The sequence below is a fragment of the Lepidochelys kempii genome, chromosome 26 (genome assembly GCF_965140265.1).
Source record: "Lepidochelys kempii isolate rLepKem1 chromosome 26, rLepKem1.hap2, whole genome shotgun sequence".
Classification (NCBI taxonomy): Eukaryota; Metazoa; Chordata; order Testudines; family Cheloniidae; genus Lepidochelys; species Lepidochelys kempii.
The window spans coordinates 16,965,411-16,985,119 of record NC_133281.1 but is presented as its reverse complement, the minus strand read 5'-3'; positions in this window follow the sequence as shown (position 1 = coordinate 16,985,119).

Here is a 19,709-nt window from a genome sequence, read left to right as displayed (position 1 = left end):
CAAACTCCTGCTGTGTGCTGCTCTGCTGTCCCCGCTGCTCAGCTGGTTCTCCGCCGCTCAGCTGGTTCACGAAGCTCTGGCTATTTTTAAACAGCCAGGCTTCCCTGTCGCAAACCAAAAGACACCCTACTGCCCGCCCCCTGCAGGCTAGCAGCCAATCAGACACTCACTCAGGCTCTCACACTGTTCCCCCGGCAAACACACGCTCGGATACTTCCTCAGCAAGCAAACAAACACAGACTCGGATACTTACCAGTGCCAGGCAAACTCCTGCTGTGTGCTGCTCTGCTGTCCCCGCTGCTCAGCTGGTTCTCCGCCGCTCAGCTGGTTCACGAAGCTCTGGCTATTTTTAAACAGCCAGGCTTCCCTGTCGCAAACCAAAAGACACCCTACTGCCCGCCCCCTGCAGGCTAGCAGCCAATCAGACACTCACTCAGGCTCTCACACTGTTCCCCCAGCAAACACACGCTCGGATACTTCCTCAGCAAGCAAACAAACACAGACTCGGATACTTACCAGTGCCAGGCAAACTCCTGCTGTGTGCTGCTCTGCTGTCCCCGCTGCTCAGCTGGTTCTCCGCCGCTCAGCTGGTTCGCGAAGCTCTGGCTATTTTTAAACAGCCAGGCTTCCCTGTCGCAAACCAACAGACACCCTACTGCCCGCCCCCTGCAGGCTAGCAGCCAATCAGACACTCACTCAGGCTCTCACACTGCCCCCCCAGCAAACACACGCTCGGATACTTCCTCAGCAAGCAAACAAACCCAGACTCCGAGAGTTACCAGTCCCAGGCAAACTCCTGCTGTGAGCTGCTCTGCTGTCCCCGCTGCTCAGCTGGTTCTCCGCCGCTCAGCTGTTTCGCGAAGCTCTGGCTATTTTTAAACAGCCAGGCTTCCCTGTCGCAAACCAACAGACACCCTACTGCCCGCCCCCTGCAGGCTAGCAGCCAATCAGACACTCACTCAGGCTCTCACACTGCCCCCTCAGCAAACACACGCTCGGATACTTCCTCAGCAAGCAAACAAACACAGACTCGGATACTTACCAGTGCCAGGCAAACTCCTGCTGTGTGCTGCTCTGCTGTCCCCGCTGCTCAGCTGGTTCTCCGCCGCTCAGCTGGTTCGCGAAGCTCTGGCTATTTTTAAACAGCCAGGCTTCCCTGTCGCAAACCAACAGACACGCTACTGCCCGCCCCCTGCAGGCTAGCAGCCAATCAGACACTCACTCAGGCTCTCACACTGCCCTCCCAGCAAACACACGCTCGGATTCTTCCTCAGCAAGCAAACAAACACCGACTCGGATACTTACCAGTCCCAGGGAAACTCCTGCTGTGAGCTGCTCTGCTGTCCCCACCGCTCAGCTGGTTCTCCGCCGCTCAGCTGGTTCATGAAGCTCTGGCTATTTTTAAACAGCCAGGCTTCCCTGTCGCAAACCAACAGACACCCTTCTGCCCGCCCCCTGCAGGCTAGCAGCCAATCAGACACTCACTCAGGCTCTCACACTGCCCCCCCAGCAAACACACGCTCGGATACTTCCTCAGCAAGCAAACAAACACAGACTCGGATACTTACCAGTGCCAGGCAAACTCCTGCTGTGTGCTGCTCTGCTGTCCCCGCTGCTCAGCTGGTTCTCCGCCGCTCAGCTGGTACGCGAAGCTCTGGCTATTTTTAAACAGCCAGGCTTCCCTGTCGCAAACAACTAGACAGCCTACTGCCCGCCCCCTGCAGGCTAGCAGCCAATCAGACACTCACTCAGGCTCTCACACTGCCCCCCCAGCAAACACACGCTCGGATACTTCCTCAGCAAGCAAACAAACACAGACTCGGATACTTACCAGTCCCAGGAAAACTCCTGCTGTGTGCTGCTCTGCTGTCCCCGCTGCTCAGCTGGTTCTCCGCCGCTCAGCTGGTTCGCGAAGTTCTGGCTATTTTTAAACAGCCAGGCTTCCCTGTCGCAAACCAACAGACACCCTACTGCCCGCCCCCTGCAGGCTAGCAGCCAATCAGACACTCACTCAGGCTCTCACACTGCCCCCCCAGCAAACACACGCTCGGATACTTCCTCAGCAAGCAAACAAACCCAGACTCGGATACTTACCAGACCCAGGCAAACTCCTGCTGTGAGCTGCTCTGCTGTCCCCGCTGCTCAGCTGGTTCTCCGCCGCTCAGCTGGTTCGCGAAGCTCTGGCTATTTTTAAACAGCCAGGCTTCCCTGTCGCAAACCAACAGACACCCTACTGCCCGCCCCCTGCAGGCTAGCAGCCAATCAGACACTCACTCAGGCTCTCACACTGGCCCCCCAGCAAACACACGCTCGGATTCTTCCTCAGCAAGCAAACAAACACAGACTGGGATACTTACCAGTGCCAGGCAAACTCCTGCTGTTTGCTGCTCTGCTGTCCCCGCTGCTCAGCTGGTTCTCCGCCGCTCAGCTGGTTCACGAAGCTCTGGCTATTTTTAAACAGCCAGGCTTCCCTGTCGCAAAGCAAAAGACACCCTACTGCCCGCCCCCTGCAGGCTAGCAGCCAATCAGACACTCACTCAGGCTCTCACACTGCTCCCCCAGCAAACACACGCTCGGATACTACCTCAGCAAGCAAACAAACACAGACTCGGATACTTACCAGTCCCAGGCAAACTCCTGCTGTGTGCTGCTCTGCTGTCCCCGCTGCTCAGCTGGTTCTCCGCCGCTCAGCTGGTACGCGAAGCTCTGGCTATTTTTAAACAGCCAGGCTTCCCTGTCGCAAACAAAGAGACAGCCTACTGCCCGCCCCCTGCAGGCTAGCAGCCAATCAGACACTCACTCAGGCTCTCACACTGCCCCCCCAGCAAACACACGCTCGGATACTTCCTCAGCAAGCAAACAAACACAGACTCGGATACTTACCAGTCCCAGGAAAACTCCTGCTGTGTGCTGCTCTGCTGTCCCCGCTGCTCAGCTGGTTCTCCGCCGCTCAGCTGGTTCGCGAAGTTCTGGCTATTTTTAAACAGCCAGGCTTCCCTGTCGCAAACCAACAGACACCCTACTGCCCGCCCCCTGCAGGCTAGCAGCCAATCAGACACTCACTCAGGCTCTCACACTGCCCCCCCAGCAAACACACGCTCGGATACTTCCTCAGCAAGCAAACAAACACAGACTCGGATACTTACCAGTGCCAGGCAAACTCCTGCTGTGTGCTGCTCTGCTGTCCCCGCTGCTCAGCTGGTTCTCCGCCGCTCAGCTGGTTCACGAAGCTCTGGCTATTTTTAAACAGCCAGGCTTCCCTGTCGCAAACCAAAAGACACCCTACTGCCCGCCCCCTGCAGGCTAGCAGCCAATCAGACACTCACTCAGGCTCTCACACTGTTCCCCCGGCAAACACACGCTCGGATACTACCTCAGCAAGCAAACAAACACAGACTCGGATACTTACCAGTCCCAGGCAAACTCCTGCTGTGTGCTGCTCTGCTGTCCCCGCTGCTCAGCTGGTTCTCCGCCGCTCAGCTGGTTCGCGAAGTTCTGGCTATTTTTAAACAGCCAGGCTTCCCTGTCGCAAACCAACAGACACCCTACTGCCCGCCCCCTGCAGGCTAGCAGCCAATCAGACACTCACTCAGGCTCTCACACTACCCCCCCAGCAAACACACGCTCGGATACTTCCTCAGCAAGCAAACACACACAGACTCGGATACTTACCAGTGCCAGGCAAACTCCTGCTGTGTGCTGCTCTGCTGTCCCCGCTGCTCAGCTGGTTCTCCGCCGCTCAGCTGGTTCGCGAAGCTCTGGCTATTTTTAAACAGCCAGGCTTCCCTGTCGCAAACCAACAGACACCCTACTGCCCGCCCCCTGCAGGCTAGCAGCCAATCAGACACTCACTCAGGCTCTCACACTGCCCCCCCAGCAAACACACGCTCGGATACTTCCTCAGCAAGCAAACAAACCCAGACTCCGAGAGTTACCAGTCCCAGGCAAACTCCTGCTGTGAGCTGCTCTGCTGTCCCCGCTGCTCAGCTGGTTCTCCGCCGCTCAGCTGTTTCGCGAAGCTCTGGCTATTTTTAAACAGCCAGGCTTCCCTGTCGCAAACCAACAGACACCCTACTGCCCGCCCCCTGCAGGCTAGCAGCCAATCAGACACTCACTCAGGCTCTCACACTGCCCCCTCAGCAAACACACGCTCGGATACTTCCTCAGCAAGCAAACAAACACAGACTCGGATACTTACCAGTGCCAGGCAAACTCCTGCTGTGTGCTGCTCTGCTGTCCCCGCTGCTCAGCTGGTTCTCCGCCGCTCAGCTGGTTCGCGAAGCTCTGGCTATTTTTAAACAGCCAGGCTTCCCTGTCGCAAACCAACAGACACGCTACTGCCCGCCCCCTGCAGGCTAGCAGCCAATCAGACACTCACTCAGGCTCTCACACTGCCCTCCCAGCAAACACACGCTCGGATTCTTCCTCAGCAAGCAAACAAACACCGACTCGGATACTTACCAGTCCCAGGGAAACTCCTGCTGTGAGCTGCTCTGCTGTCCCCACCGCTCAGCTGGTTCTCCGCCGCTCAGCTGGTTCATGAAGCTCTGGCTATTTTTAAACAGCCAGGCTTCCCTGTCGCAAACCAACAGACACCCTTCTGCCCGCCCCCTGCAGGCTAGCAGCCAATCAGACACTCACTCAGGCTCTCACACTGCCCCCCCAGCAAACACACGCTCGGATACTTCCTCAGCAAGCAAACAAACACAGACTCGGATACTTACCAGTGCCAGGCAAACTCCTGCTGTGTGCTGCTCTGCTGTCCCCGCTGCTCAGCTGGTTCTCCGCCGCTCAGCTGGTTCACGAAGCTCTGGCTATTTTTAAACAGCCAGGCTTCCCTGTCGCAAACCAACAGACACCCTACTGCCCGCCCCCTGCAGGCTAGCAGCCAATCAGACACTCACTCAGGCTCTCACACTGCTCCCCCAGCAAACACACGCTCGGATACTACCTCAGCAAGCAAACAAACACAGACTCGGACACTTACCAGTCCCAGGCAAACTCCTGCTGTGTGCTGCTCTGCTGTCCCCGCTGCTCAGCTGGTTCTCCGCCGCTCAGCTGGTACGCGAAGCTCTGGCTATTTTTAAACAGCCAGGCTTCCCTGTCGCAAACAAATAGACAGCCTACTGCCCGCCCCCTGCAGGCTAGCAGCCAATCAGACACTCACTCAGGCTCTCACACTGCCCCCCCAGCAAACACACGCTCAGATTCTTCCTCAGCAAGCAAACAAACCCAGACTCGGATACTTACCAGTCCCAGGCAAACTCCTGCTGTGAGCTGCTCTGCTGTCCCCGCTGCTCAGCTGGTTCTCCGCCGCTCAGCTGGTTCGCGAAGCTCTGGCTATTTTTAAACAGCCAGGCTTCCCTGTCGCAAACCAACAGACACCCTACTGCCCGCCCCCTGCAGGCTAGCAGCCAATCAGACACTCACTCAGGCTCTCACACTGCCCCCCCAGCAAACACACGCTCGGATACTTCCTCAGCAAGCAAACAAACACAGACTCGGATACTTACCAGTCCCAGGCAAACTCCTGCTGTGTGCTGCTCTGCTGTCCCCGCTGCTCAGCTGGTTCTCCGCCGCTCAGCTGGTTCACGAAGCTCTGGCTATTTTTAAACAGCCAGGCTTCCCTGTCGCAAACCAACAGACACCCTACTGCCCGCCCCCTGCAGGCTAGCAGCCAATCAGACACTCACTCATGCTCTCACACTGCCCCCCCCAGCAAACACACGCTCGGATACTTCCTCAGCAAGCAAACAAACACAGACTCGGATACTTACCAGTGCCAGGCAAACTCCTGCTGTGTGCTGCTCTGCTGTCCCCGCTGCTCAGCTGGTTCTCCGCCGCTCAGCTGGTTCGCGAAGCTCTGGCTATTTTTAAACAGCCAGGCTTCCCTGTCGCAAACCAACAGACACCCTTCTGCCCGCCCCCTGCAGGCTAGCAGCCAATCAGACACTCACTCAGGCTCTCACACTACCCCCCCAGCAAACACACGCTCGGATACTTCCTCAGCAAGCAAACAAACACAGACTCGGATACTTACCAGTGCCAGGCAAACTCCTGCTGTGTGCTGCTCTGCTGTCCCCGCTGCTCAGCTGGTTCTCCGCCGCTCAGCTGGTTCACGAAGCTCTGGCTATTTTTAAACAGCCAGGCTTCCCTGTCGCAAACCAACAGACACGCTACTGCCCGCCCCCTGCAGGCTAGCAGCCAATCAGACACTCACTCAGGCTCTCACACTGCCCTCCCAGCAAACACACGCTCGGATTCTTCCTCAGCAAGCAAACAAACACCGACTCGGATACTTACCAGTCCCAGGGAAACTCCTGCTGTGAGCTGCTCTGCTGTCCCCACCGCTCAGCTGGTTCTCCGCCGCTCAGCTGGTTCACGAAGCTCTGGCTATTTTTAAACAGCCAGGCTTCCCTGTCGCAAACCAACAGACACCCTACTGCCCGCCCCCTGCAGGCTAGCAGCCAATCAGACACTCACTCAGGCTCTCACACTGCTCCCCCAGCAAACACACGCTCGGATACTACCTCAGCAAGCAAACAAACACAGACTCGGACACTTACCAGTCCCAGGCAAACTCCTGCTGTGTGCTGCTCTGCTGTCCCCGCTGCTCAGCTGGTTCTCCGCCGCTCAGCTGGTACGCGAAGCTCTGGCTATTTTTAAACAGCCAGGCTTCCCTGTCGCAAACAAATAGACAGCCTACTGCCCGCCCCCTGCAGGCTAGCAGCCAATCAGACACTCACTCAGGCTCTCACACTGCCCCCCCAGCAAACACACGCTCAGATTCTTCCTCAGCAAGCAAACAAACCCAGACTCGGATACTTACCATTCCCAGGCAAACTCCTGCTGTGAGCTGCTCTGCTGTCCCCGCTGCTCAGCTGGTTCTCCGCCGCTCAGCTGGTTCGCGAAGCTCTGGCTATTTTTAAACAGCCAGGCTTCCCTGTCGCAAACCAACAGACACCCTACTGCCCGCCCCCTGCAGGCTAGCAGCCAATCAGACACTCACTCAGGCTCTCACACTGCCCCCCCAGCAAACACACGCTCGGATACTTCCTCAGCAAGCAAACAAACACAGACTGGGATACTTACCAGTGCCAGGCAAACTCCTGCTGTGTGCTGCTCTGCTGTCCCCGCTGCTCAGCTGGTTCTCCGCCGCTCAGCTGGTTCACGAAGCTCTGGCTATTTTTAAACAGCCAGGCTTCCCTGTCGCAAACCAACAGACACCCTACTGCCCGCCCCCTGCAGGCTAGCAGCCAATCAGACACTCACTCAGGCTCTCACACTGCCCCCCCCAGCAAACACACGCTCGGATACTTCCTCAGCAAGCAAACAAACACAGACTCGGATACTTACCAGTCCCAGGCAAACTCCTGCTGTGTGCTGCTCTGCTGTCCCCGCTGCTCAGCTGGTTCTCCGCCGCTCAGCTGGTACGCGAAGCTCTGGCTATTTTTAAACAGCCAGGCTTCCCTGTCGCAAACCAACAGACACCCTACTGCCCGCCCCCTGCAGGCTAGCAGCCAATCAGACACTCACTCAAGCTCTCACACTGCCCCCCCAGCAAACACACGCTCGGATTCTTCCTCAGCAAGCAAACAAACACAGACTCGGATACTTACCAGTCCCAGGCAAACTCCTGCTATGAGCTGCTCTGCTGTCCCCGCTGCTCAGCTGGTTCTCCGCCGCTCAGCTGGTACGCGAAGCTCTGGCTATTTTTAAACAGCCAGGCTTTCCTGTCGCAAACCAACAGACAGCCTACTGCCCGCCCCCTGCAGGCTAGCAGCCAATCAGACACTCACTCAGGCTCTCACACTGCCCTCCCAGCAAACACACGCTCGGATTCTTCCTCAGCAAGCAAACAAACACCGACTCGGATACTTACCAGTCCCAGGGAAACTCCTGCTGTGAGCTGCTCTGCTGTCCCCACCGCTCAGCTGGTTCTCCGCCGCTCAGCTGGTTCATGAAGCTCTGGCTATTTTTAAACAGCCAGGCTTCCCTGTCGCAAACCAACAGACACCCTTCTGCCCGCCCCCTGCAGGCTAGCAGCCAATCAGACACTCACTCAGGCTCTCACACTGCCCCCCCAGCAAACACACGCTCGGATACTTCCTCAGCAAGCAAACAAACACAGACTCGGATACTTACCAGTGCCAGGCAAACTCCTGCTGTGTGCTGCTCTGCTGTCCCCGCTGCTCAGCTGGTTCTCCGCCGCTCAGCTGGTTCGCGAAGCTCTGGCTATTTTTAAACAGCCAGGCTTCCCTGTCGCAAACCAAAAGACACCCTACTGCCCGCCCCCTGCAGGCTAGCAGCCAATCAGACACTCACTCAGGCTCTCACACTGTTCCCCCGGCAAACACACGCTCGGATACTACCTCAGCAAGCAAACAAACACAGACTCGGATACTTACCAGTCCCAGGCAAACTCCTGCTGTGTGCTGCTCTGCTGTCCCCGCTGCTCAGCTGGTTCTCCGCCGCTCAGCTGGTACGCGAAGCTCTGGCTATTTTTAAACAGCCAGGCTTCCCTGTCGCAAACAAATAGACAGCCTAGTGCCCGCCCCCTGCAGGCTAGCAGCCCATCAGACACTCACTCAGGCTCTCACACTGCCCCCCAGCAAACACACGCTCAGATTCTTCCTCAGCAAGCAAACAAACCCAGACTCGGATACTTACCAGTCCCAGGCAAACTCCTGCTGTGTGCTGTTCTGCTGTCCCCGCTGCTCAGCTGGTTCTCCGCCGCTCAGCTGGTACGCGAAGCTCTGGCTATTTTTAAACAGCCAGGCTTCCCTGTCGCAAACCAACAGACACCCTACTGCCCGCCCCCTGCAGGCTAGCAGCCAATCAGACACTCACTCAGGCTCTCACACTGCCCCCCCAGCAAACACACGCTCGGATACTTCCTCAGCAAGCAAACAAACACAGACTCGGATACTTACCAGTGCCAGGCAAACTCCTGCTGTGTGCTGCTCTGCTGTCCCCGCTGCTCAGCTGGTTCTCCGCCGCTCAGCTGGTTCGCGAAGCTCTGGCTATTTTTAAACAGCCAGGCTTCCCTGTCGCAAACCAACAGACACCCTACTGCCCGCCCCCTGCAGGCTAGCAGCCAATCAGACACTCACTCAGGCTCTCACACTGCCCCCCCAGCAAACACACGCTCGGATACTTCCTCAGCAAGCAAACAAACCCAGACTCCGATAGTTACCAGTCCCAGGCAAACTCCTGCTGTGAGCTGCTCTGCTGTCCCCGCTGCTCAGCTGGTTCTCCGCCGCTCAGCTGTTTCGCGAAGCTCTGGCTATTTTTAAACAGCCAGGCTTCCCTGTCGCAAACCAACAGACACCCTACTGCCCGCCCCCTGCAGGCTAGCAGCCAATCAGACACTCACTCAGGCTCTCACACTGCCCCCTCAGCAAACACACGCTCGGATACTTCCTCAGCAAGCAAACAAACACAGACTCGGATACTTACCAGTGCCAGGCAAACTCCTGCTGTGTGCTGCTCTGCTGTCCCCGCTGCTCAGCTGGTTCTCCGCCGCTCAGCTGGTTCGCGAAGCTCTGGCTATTTTTAAACAGCCAGGCTTCCCTGTCGCAAACCAACAGACACGCTACTGCCCGCCCCCTGCAGGCTAGCAGCCAATCAGACACTCACTCAGGCTCTCACACTGCCCTCCCAGCAAACACACGCTCGGATTCTTCCTCAGCAAGCAAACAAACACCGACTCGGATACTTACCAGTACCAGGGAAACTCCTGCTGTGAGCTGCTCTGCTGTCCCCACCGCTCAGCTGGTTCTCCGCCGCTCAGCTGGTTCATGAAGCTCTGGCTATTTTTAAACAGCCAGGCTTCCCTGTCGCAAACCAACAGACACCCTTCTGCCCGCCCCCTGCAGGCTAGCAGCCAATCAGACACTCACTCAGGCTCTCACACTGCCCCCCCAGCAAACACACGCTCGGATACTTCCTCAGCAAGCAAACAAACACAGACTCGGATACTTACCAGTGCCAGGCAAACTCCTGCTGTGTGCTGCTCTGCTGTCCCCGCTGCTCAGCTGGTTCTCCGCCGCTCAGCTGGTTCACGAAGCTCTGGCTATTTTTAAACAGCCAGGCTTCCCTGTCGCAAACCAACAGACACCCTACTGCCCGCCCCCTGCAGGCTAGCAGCCAATCAGACACTCACTCAGGCTCTCACACTGCTCCCCCAGCAAACACACGCTCGGATACTACCTCAGCAAGCAAACAAACACAGACTCGGACACTTACCAGTCCCAGGCAAACTCCTGCTGTGTGCTGCTCTGCTGTCCCCGCTGCTCAGCTGGTTCTCCGCCGCTCAGCTGGTACGCGAAGCTCTGGCTATTTTTAAACAGCCAGGCTTCCCTGTCGCAAACCAACAGACACCCTACTGCCCGCCCCCTGCAGGCTAGCAGCCAATCAGACACTCACTCAGGCTCTCACACTGCCCCCCCAGCAAACACACGCTCGGATACTTCCTCAGCAAGCAAACAAACACAGACTCGGATACTTACCAGTCCCAGGCAAACTCCTGCTGTGTGGTGCTCTGCTGTCCCCGCTGCTCAGCTGGTTCTCCGCCGCTCAGCTGGTTCACGAAGCTCTGGCTATTTTTAAACAGCCAGGCTTCCCTGTCGCAAACCAACAGACACCCTACTGCCCGCCCCCTGCAGGCTAGCAGCCAATCAGACACTCACTCAGGCTCTCACACTGCCCCCCCCAGCAAACACACGCTCGGATACTTCCTCAGCAAGCAAACAAACACAGACTCGGATACTTACCAGTCCCAGGCAAACTCCTGCTGTGTGCTGCTCTGCTGTCCCCGCTGCTCAGCTGGTTCTCCGCCGCTCAGCTGGTACGCGAAGCTCTGGCTATTTTTAAACAGCCAGGCTTCCCTGTCGCAAACCAACAGACAGCCTACTGCCCGCCCCCTGCAGGCTAGCAGCCAATCAGACACTCACTCAGGCTCTCACACTGGCCCCCCAGCAAACACACGCTCGGATTCTTCCTCAGCAAGCAAACAAACACAGACTGGGATACTTACCAGTGCCAGGCAAACTCCTGCTGTTTGCTGCTCTGCTGTCCCCGCTGCTCAGCTGGTTCTCCGCCGCTCAGCTGGTTCACGAAGCTCTGGCTATTTTTAAACAGCCAGGCTTCCCTGTCGCAAAGCAAAAGACACCCTACTGCCCGCCCCCTGCAGGCTAGCAGCCAATCAGACACTCACTCAGGCTCTCACACTGCTCCCCCAGCAAACACACGCTCGGATACTACCTCAGCAAGCAAACAAACACAGACTCGGATACTTACCAGTCCCAGGCAAACTCCTGCTGTGTGCTGCTCTGCTGTCCCCGCTGCTCAGCTGGTTCTCCGCCGCTCAGCTGGTACGCGAAGCTCTGGCTATTTTTAAACAGCCAGGCTTCCCTGTCGCAAACAAAGAGACAGCCTACTGCCCGCCCCCTGCAGGCTAGCAGCCAATCAGACACTCACTCAGGCTCTCACACTGCCCCCCCAGCAAACACACGCTCGGATACTTCCTCAGCAAGCAAACAAACACAGACTCGGATACTTACCAGTCCCAGGAAAACTCCTGCTGTGTGCTGCTCTGCTGTCCCCGCTGCTCAGCTGGTTCTCCGCCGCTCAGCTGGTTCGCGAAGTTCTGGCTATTTTTAAACAGCCAGGCTTCCCTGTCGCAAACCAACAGACACCCTACTGCCCGCCCCCTGCAGGCTAGCAGCCAATCAGACACTCACTCAGGCTCTCACACTGCCCCCCCAGCAAACACACGCTCGGATACTTCCTCAGCAAGCAAACAAACACAGACTCGGATACTTACCAGTGCCAGGCAAACTCCTGCTGTGTGCTGCTCTGCTGTCCCCGCTGCTCAGCTGGTTCTCCGCCGCTCAGCTGGTTCACGAAGCTCTGGCTATTTTTAAACAGCCAGGCTTCCCTGTCGCAAACCAAAAGACACCCTACTGCCCGCCCCCTGCAGGCTAGCAGCCAATCAGACACTCACTCAGGCTCTCACACTGTTCCCCCGGCAAACACACGCTCGGATACTACCTCAGCAAGCAAACAAACACAGACTCGGATACTTACCAGTCCCAGGCAAACTCCTGCTGTGTGCTGCTCTGCTGTCCCCGCTGCTCAGCTGGTTCTCCGCCGCTCAGCTGGTTCGCGAAGTTCTGGCTATTTTTAAACAGCCAGGCTTCCCTGTCGCAAACCAACAGACACCCTACTGCCCGCCCCCTGCAGGCTAGCAGCCAATCAGACACTCACTCAGGCTCTCACACTACCCCCCCAGCAAACACACGCTCGGATACTTCCTCAGCAAGCAAACACACACAGACTCGGATACTTACCAGTGCCAGGCAAACTCCTGCTGTGTGCTGCTCTGCTGTCCCCGCTGCTCAGCTGGTTCTCCGCCGCTCAGCTGGTTCGCGAAGCTCTGGCTATTTTTAAACAGCCAGGCTTCCCTGTCGCAAACCAACAGACACCCTACTGCCCGCCCCCTGCAGGCTAGCAGCCAATCAGACACTCACTCAGGCTCTCACACTGCCCCCCCAGCAAACACACGCTCGGATACTTCCTCAGCAAGCAAACAAACCCAGACTCCGAGAGTTACCAGTCCCAGGCAAACTCCTGCTGTGAGCTGCTCTGCTGTCCCCGCTGCTCAGCTGGTTCTCCGCCGCTCAGCTGTTTCGCGAAGCTCTGGCTATTTTTAAACAGCCAGGCTTCCCTGTCGCAAACCAACAGACACCCTACTGCCCGCCCCCTGCAGGCTAGCAGCCAATCAGACACTCACTCAGGCTCTCACACTGCCCCCTCAGCAAACACACGCTCGGATACTTCCTCAGCAAGCAAACAAACACAGACTCGGATACTTACCAGTGCCAGGCAAACTCCTGCTGTGTGCTGCTCTGCTGTCCCCGCTGCTCAGCTGGTTCTCCGCCGCTCAGCTGGTTCGCGAAGCTCTGGCTATTTTTAAACAGCCAGGCTTCCCTGTCGCAAACCAACAGACACGCTACTGCCCGCCCCCTGCAGGCTAGCAGCCAATCAGACACTCACTCAGGCTCTCACACTGCCCTCCCAGCAAACACACGCTCGGATTCTTCCTCAGCAAGCAAACAAACACCGACTCGGATACTTACCAGTCCCAGGGAAACTCCTGCTGTGAGCTGCTCTGCTGTCCCCACCGCTCAGCTGGTTCTCCGCCGCTCAGCTGGTTCATGAAGCTCTGGCTATTTTTAAACAGCCAGGCTTCCCTGTCGCAAACCAACAGACACCCTTCTGCCCGCCCCCTGCAGGCTAGCAGCCAATCAGACACTCACTCAGGCTCTCACACTGCCCCCCCAGCAAACACACGCTCGGATACTTCCTCAGCAAGCAAACAAACACAGACTCGGATACTTACCAGTGCCAGGCAAACTCCTGCTGTGTGCTGCTCTGCTGTCCCCGCTGCTCAGCTGGTTCTCCGCCGCTCAGCTGGTACGCGAAGCTCTGGCTATTTTTAAACAGCCAGGCTTCCCTGTCGCAAACAACTAGACAGCCTACTGCCCGCCCCCTGCAGGCTAGCAGCCAATCAGACACTCACTCAGGCTCTCACACTGCCCCCCCAGCAAACACACGCTCGGATACTTCCTCAGCAAGCAAACAAACACAGACTCGGATACTTACCAGTCCCAGGAAAACTCCTGCTGTGTGCTGCTCTGCTGTCCCCGCTGCTCAGCTGGTTCTCCGCCGCTCAGCTGGTTCGCGAAGTTCTGGCTATTTTTAAACAGCCAGGCTTCCCTGTCGCAAACCAACAGACACCCTACTGCCCGCCCCCTGCAGGCTAGCAGCCAATCAGACACTCACTCAGGCTCTCACACTGCCCCCCCAGCAAACACACGCTCGGATACTTCCTCAGCAAGCAAACAAACCCAGACTCGGATACTTACCAGACCCAGGCAAACTCCTGCTGTGAGCTGCTCTGCTGTCCCCGCTGCTCAGCTGGTTCTCCGCCGCTCAGCTGGTTCGCGAAGCTCTGGCTATTTTTATACAGCCAGGCTTCCCTGTCGCAAACCAACAGACACCCTACTGCCCGCCCCCTGCAGGCTAGCAGCCAATCAGACACTCACTCAGGCTCTCACACTGGCCCCCCAGCAAACACACGCTCGGATTCTTCCTCAGCAAGCAAACAAACACAGACTGGGATACTTACCAGTGCCAGGCAAACTCCTGCTGTTTGCTGCTCTGCTGTCCCCGCTGCTCAGCTGGTTCTCCGCCGCTCAGCTGGTTCACGAAGCTCTGGCTATTTTTAAACAGCCAGGCTTCCCTGTCGCAAAGCAAAAGACACCCTACTGCCCGCCCCCTGCAGGCTAGCAGCCAATCAGACACTCACTCAGGCTCTCACACTGCTCCCCCAGCAAACACACGCTCGGATACTACCTCAGCAAGCAAACAAACACAGACTCGGATACTTACCAGTCCCAGGCAAACTCCTGCTGTGTGCTGCTCTGCTGTCCCCGCTGCTCAGCTGGTTCTCCGCCGCTCAGCTGGTACGCGAAGCTCTGGCTATTTTTAAACAGCCAGGCTTCCCTGTCGCAAACAAAGAGACAGCCTACTGCCCGCCCCCTGCAGGCTAGCAGCCAATCAGACACTCACTCAGGCTCTCACACTGCCCCCCCAGCAAACACACGCTCGGATACTTCCTCAGCAAGCAAACAAACACAGACTCGGATACTTACCAGTCCCAGGCAAACTCCTGCTGTGAGCTGCTCTGCTGTCCCCGCTGCTCAGCTGGTTCTCCGCCGCTCAGCTGTTTCGCGAAGCTCTGGCTATTTTTAAACAGCCAGGCTTCCCTGTCGCAAACCAACCGACACCCTACTGCCCGCCCCCTGCAGGCTAGCAGCCAATCAGACACTCACTCAGGCTCTCACACTGCCCCCTCAGCAAACACACGCTCGGATACTTCCTCAGCAAGCAAACAAACACAGACTCGGATACTTACCAGTGCCAGGCAAACTCCTGCTGTGTGCTGCTCTGCTGTCCCCGCTGCTCAGCTGGTTCTCCGCCGCTCAGCTGGTTCGCGAAGCTCTGGCTATTTTTAAACAGCCAGGCTTCCCTGTCGCAAACCAACAGACACGCTACTGCCCGCCCCCTGCAGGCTAGCAGCCAATCAGACACTCACTCAGGCTCTCACACTGCCCTCCCAGCAAACACACGCTCGGATTCTTCCTCAGCAAGCAAACAAACACCGACTCGGATACTTACCAGTCCCAGGGAAACTCCTGCTGTGAGCTGCTCTGCTGTCCCCACCGCTCAGCTGGTTCTCCGCCGCTCAGCTGGTTCATGAAGCTCTGGCTATTTTTAAACAGCCAGGCTTCCCTGTCGCAAACCAACAGACACCCTTCTGCCCGCCCCCTGCAGGCTAGCAGCCAATCAGACACTCACTCAGGCTCTCACACTGCCCCCCCAGCAAACACACGCTCGGATACTTCCTCAGCAAGCAAACAAACACAGACTCGGATACTTACCAGTGCCAGGCAAACTCCTGCTGTGTGCTGCTCTGCTGTCCCCGCTGCTCAGCTGGTTCTCCGCCGCTCAGCTGGTACGCGAAGCTCTGGCTATTTTTAAACAGCCAGGCTTCCCTGTCGCAAACAAATAGACAGCCTACTGCCCGCCCCCTGCAGGCTAGCAGCCAATCAGACACTCACTCAGGCTCTCACACTGCCCCCCCAGCAAACACACGCTCAGATTCTTCCTCAGCAAGCAAACAAACCCAGACTCGGATACTTACCAGTCCCAGGCAAACTCCTGCTGTGAGCTGCTCTGCTGTCCCCGCTGCTCAGCTGGTTCTCCGCCGCTCAGCTGGTTCGCGAAGCTCTGGCTATTTTTAAACAGCCAGGCTTCCCTGTCGCAAACCAACAGACACCCTACTGCCCGCCCCCTGCAGGCTAGCAGCCAATCAGACACTCACTCAGGCTCTCACACTGCCCCCCCAGCAAACACACGCTCGGATACTTCCTCAGCAAGCAAACAAACACAGACTCGGATACTTACCAGTCCCAGGCAAACTCCTGCTGTGTGCTGCTCTGTCGTCCCCGCTGCTCAGCTGGTTCTCCGCCGCTCAGCTGGTTCACGAAGCTCTGGCTATTTTTAAACAGCCAGGCTTCCCTGTCGCAAACCAACAGACACCCTACTGCCCGCCCCCTGCAGGCTAGCAGCCAATCAGACACTCACTCATGCTCTCACACTGCCCCCCCCAGCAAACACACGCTCGGATACTTCCTCAGCAAGCAAACAAACACAGACTCGGATACTTACCAGTGCCAGGCAAACTCCTGCTGTGTGCTGCTCTGCTGTCCCCGCTGCTCAGCTGGTTCTCCGCCGCTCAGCTGGTTCGCGAAGCTCTGGCTATTTTTAAACAGCCAGGCTTCCCTGTCGCAAACCAACAGACACCCTTCTGCCCGCCCCCTGCAGGCTAGCAGCCAATCAGACACTCACTCAGGCTCTCACACTACCCCCCCAGCAAACACACGCTCGGATACTTCCTCAGCAAGCAAACAAACACAGACTCGGATACTTACCAGTGCCAGGCAAACTCCTGCTGTGTGCTGCTCTGCTGTCCCCGCTGCTCAGCTGGTTCTCCGCCGCTCAGCTGGTTCACGAAGCTCTGGCTATTTTTAAACAGCCAGGCTTCCCTGTCGCAAACCAACAGACACGCTACTGCCCGCCCCCTGCAGGCTAGCAGCCAATCAGACACTCACTCAGGCTCTCACACTGCCCTCCCAGCAAACACACGCTCGGATTCTTCCTCAGCAAGCAAACAAACACCGACTCGGATACTTACCAGTCCCAGGGAAACTCCTGCTGTGAGCTGCTCTGCTGTCCCCACCGCTCAGCTGGTTCTCCGCCGCTCAGCTGGTTCATGAAGCTCTGGCTATTTTTAAACAGCCAGGCTTCCCTGTCGCAAACCAACAGACACACTTCTGCCCGCCCCCTGCAGGCTAGCAGCCAATCAGACACTCACTCAGGCTCTCACACTGCCCCCCCAGCAAACACACGCTCGGATACTTCCTCAGCAAGCAAACAAACACAGACTCGGATACTTACCAGTGCCAGGCAAACTCCTGCTGTGTGCTGCTCTGCTGTCCCCGCTGCTCAGCTGGTTCTCCGCCGCTCAGCTGGTTCACGAAGCTCTGGCTATTTTTAAACAGCCAGGCTTCCCTGTCGCAAACCAACAGACACCCTACTGCCCGCCCCCTGCAGGCTAGCAGCCAATCAGACACTCACTCAGGCTCTCACACTGCTCCCCCAGCAAACACACGCTCGGATACTACCTCAGCAAGCAAACAAACACAGACTCGGACACTTACCAGTCCCAGGCAAACTCCTGCTGTGTGCTGCTCTGCTGTCCCCGCTGCTCAGCTGGTTCTCCGCCGCTCAGCTGGTACGCGAAGCTCTGGCTATTTTTAAACAGCCAGGCTTCCCTGTCGCAAACAAATAGACAGCCTACTGCCCGCCCCCTGCAGGCTAGCAGCCAATCAGACACTCACTCAGGCTCTCACACTGCCCCCCCAGCAAACACACGCTCAGATTCTTCCTCAGCAAGCAAACAAACCCAGACTCGGATACTTACCATTCCCAGGCAAACTCCTGCTGTGAGCTGCTCTGCTGTCCCCGCTGCTCAGCTGGTTCTCCGCCGCTCAGCTGGTTCGCGAAGCTCTGGCTATTTTTAAACAGCCAGGCTTCCCTGTCGCAAACCAACAGACACCCTACTGCCCGCCCCCTGCAGGCTAGCAGCCAATCAGACACTCACTCAGGCTCTCACACTGCCCCCCCAGCAAACACACGCTCGGATACTTCCTCAGCAAGCAAACAAACACAGACTGGGATACTTACCAGTGCCAGGCAAACTCCTGCTGTGTGCTGCTCTGCTGTCCCCGCTGCTCAGCTGGTTCTCCGCCGCTCAGCTGGTTCACGAAGCTCTGGCTATTTTTAAACAGCCAGGCTTCCCTGTCGCAAACCAACAGACACCCTACTGCCCGCCCCCTGCAGGCTAGCAGCCAATCAGACACTCACTCAGGCTCTCACACTGCCCCCCCCAGCAAACACACGCTCGGATACTTCCTCAGCAAGCAAACAAACACAGACTCGGATACTTACCAGTCCCAGGCAAACTCCTGCTGTGTGCTGCTCTGCTGTCCCCGCTGCTCAGCTGGTTCTCCGCCGCTCAGCTGGTACGCGAAGCTCTGGCTATTTTTAAACAGCCAGGCTTCCCTGTCGCAAACCAACAGACAGCCTACTGCCCGCCCCCTGCAGGCTAGCAGCCAATCAGACACTCACTCAGGCTCTCACACTGCCCCCCCAGCAAACACACGCTCGGATTCTTCCTCAGCAAGCAAACAAACACAGACTCGGATACTTACCAGTCCCAGGCAAACTCCTGCTATGAGCTGCTCTGCTGTCCCCGCTGCTCAGCTGGTTCTCCGCCGCTCAGCTGGTACGCGAAGCTCTGGCTATTTTTAAACAGCCAGGCTTTCCTGTCGCAAACCAACAGACAGCCTACTGCCCGCCCCCTGCAGGCTAGCAGCCAATCAGACACTCACTCAGGCTCTCACACTGCCCTCCCAGCAAACACACGCTCGGATTCTTCCTCAGCAAGCAAACAAACACCGACTCGGATACTTACCAGTCCCAGGGAAACTCCTGCTGTGAGCTGCTCTGCTGTCCCCACCGCTCAGCTGGTTCTCCGCCGCTCAGCTGGTTCATGAAGCTCTGGCTATTTTTAAACAGCCAGGCTTCCCTGTCGCAAACCAACAGACACCCTTCTGCCCGCCCCCTGCAGGCTAGCAGCCAATCAGACACTCACTCAGGCTCTCACACTGCCCCCCCAGCAAACACACGCTCGGATACTTCCTCAGCAAGCAAACAAACACAGACTCGGATACTTACCAGTGCCAGGCAAACTCCTGCTGTGTGCTGCTCTGCTGTCCCCGCTGCTCAGCTGGTTCTCCGCCGCTCAGCTGGTTCGCGAAGCTCTGGCTATTTTTAAACAGCCAGGCTTCCCTGTCACAAACCAAAAGACACCCTACTGCCCGCCCCCTGCAGGCTAGCAGCCAATCAGACACTCACTCAGGCTCTCACACTGTTCCCCCGGCAAACACACGCTCGGATACTACCTCAGCAAGCAAACAAACACAGACTCGGATACTTACCAGTCCCAGGCAAACTCCTGCTGTGTGCTGCTCTGCTGTCCCCGCTGCTCAGCTGGTTCTCCGCCGCTCAGCTGGTACGCGAAGCTCTGGCTATTTTTAAACAGCCAGGCTTCCCTGTCGCAAACAAATAGACAGCCTAGTGCCCGCCCCCTGCAGGCTAGCAGCCCATCAGACACTCACTCAGGCTCTCACACTGCCCCCCAGCAAACACACGCTCAGATTCTTCCTCAGCAAGCAAACAAACCCAGACTCGGATACTTACCAGTCCCAGGCAAACTCCTGCTGTGTGCTGTTCTGCTGTCCCCGCTGCTCAGCTGGTTCTCCGCCGCTCAGCTGGTACGCGAAGCTCTGGCTATTTTTAAACAGCCAGGCTTCCCTGTCGCAAACCAACAGACACCCTACTGCCCGCCCCCTGCAGGCTAGCAGCCAATCAGACACTCACTCAGGCTCTCACACTGCCCCCCCAGCAAACACACGCTCGGATACTTCCTCAGCAAGCAAACAAACACAGACTCG